Source organism: Loa loa (genome assembly GCF_000183805.2).
Source record: "Loa loa unplaced genomic scaffold supercont3.199, whole genome shotgun sequence".
Classification (NCBI taxonomy): Eukaryota; Metazoa; Nematoda; class Chromadorea; order Rhabditida; family Onchocercidae; genus Loa; species Loa loa.
Window position 1 is genome coordinate 29,027 of NW_018108379.1, and position 2,335 is coordinate 31,361.

The window sequence follows — 2,335 nt, forward strand, 5'->3', positions numbered from 1 at the left end:
TTATTATTATAATAATTATAATAATAATAATAATAATAATAATAATAATAATAATAATAATAATAATAATAATAATAATAATAATAATAATAATAATAATAATAATAACAATAATGATAGTGATGATTTATCAAGTGTTAAAATGGTAACACATTATTAAAGTTATCATTTTATTACAAATAAATTGTTTATCAAAATTGAATAAAAATTCGAAATATTTCATCCGTTTTTAATTATTGATATTTGTTTATCAATTGAAATAATGGAATAGAATAGTAATCCACCGATTTAGACTTTCATTACATATCAGTTGCCATTCAATTATGAAATAGCTTGGATAAGATGGAAGAGATAAAATTGATAAATGATTTAAATGTGGACAGTTGCCGTTGATGTAAGATTTCATCAAATGTATACCTTTTCAAATACTTTACATTTCTCAGCTATATGTATTATTACAGTAGTTTTATTTAATTAAATGATATAACAATGGTTTTTTATTCATTTTATTTTTTTTTGTATTTTGTTTAATTATTAAATATTATTCCCTCAGCTATCATATCATTTCCTTCATCCATATTTGGCTTAGTATTGCTATAATAATTATGATGATTATTAATGTATCAGTAAAAATTATGCTAGAAAAGATAATAATTTTGATGATAACAATTGCAACAAACAATACTGTTACTGCTAATTCATTGAGATAATGAAAATGAGCAGTGATTACATTTTAATATTTCAATGATAACTTTAAAAATTTGCATAGATGATTTCTTATAGTAAATAGCAATGGATAATGAGAGTTGTTTAATTTGTTGAACATAATTTTTGTTAGAAATATGATTAATGAAAAATTTAAATTTCATATTAAATTATCTGATAGGCATGTAAATGATTGAAGAGAGCGTAAATTGTGATAGTTTTTTTTTCCTTTCAATTTTTCCTATTTCACTTTTATCGCATTCTCCTGTTAGCATTTTTTCTGTTCATCCAATTATTCATCCAAAATTTTGACAATTAGCTTTTTTTTTTCAACTAATTAAAAAAATATCTCATTAATTTTATGAATATTCAAGATATTATTAATTGGAACATCCATTTTAATACAATTAGGCATTCTTAAATGACGAAAAATTGACATAATACTTCATTTAAAATCATTTATCAGCGAAAAATATCACAATTAACAAATCGATTTATCGTAAAAATGTCACAAAAACTATTGAAATTTTGAAGTTAATAATAAATATGTAAGATATTTGCAAAAATTGGATGCAAAATTTTAACCATTCTTGAAATAGTTCTTTCAGACTTTTCTTTTCTTTTCATCAAATAAAATTTTCACAAAATGATTAATTAATTGTTAATTATTGAGACTTTATTTTTTTTTGTTTTTTTTTTTGTTTTTCGTTTTTTATATCACACAAAATATTAAATTTAAAATGGAAATTTTTTTCAAATTTCATATTGTTAACATCTAATAATTTATATCATAGTTTGTCTTATTCCCTTACACTTAATTAGCATGATGTTTGTTTTCTTTTAACACTTAATTAATTTGTTATTTCAGGATAAACAAAATTGTTAATTGTTATAAATGATATATCTCTATTCTTTTTAAAATATTTGTTAGATCAATGAATAATGATTATTTATGTTACATATTATTTAATTAATAAATAACTGTAACAAAAATAATTACGTGATATTTTCTTCGTTTTTTTTTTTATCACGTAAAAATACGAATAGATTTAATTAAAATATATGTTCGTATTTTTAATTAACATATATTAAGTGTATTCATATTTAATTAACATATGTTTTCTCCTTTTTTCTTTTTTTTTGTATTCCCGGAGGGTTGAAAACTTTTCTCATCGATTGATCGATCGATCAATCGATCAATCAATTTTAATTTTTTCGTACAATAATTGATCTTCATCGGATCAAAATGAAGTGTTTGCAATTAGAAAGTAATCAGATAAATTATTTAGTTAAAAATTTGAAACACTAAATAATTTGCAGGTAATTTTAGGAAGGTAACATTTTAAATATTTAAGCTAAACTAATATACAAAAAAAAACTTAACCATTGGAAGCTTCTTGAACTAACACAGAGGAATTTTCATAAAATACACTTTTAACAGTTGGCAGTTAAATAACAAAGAAAAAAAAAAAAAAAAAAAAATTAAACATTCTTAGGTCGTATCATTACAAGTTAGAAAGACACACACACACACACACGTATATATACACACACGTACACACCCATACACACATGCACATATATATACACACACACACATACACACACATACGTGCACAGGCACAAACAC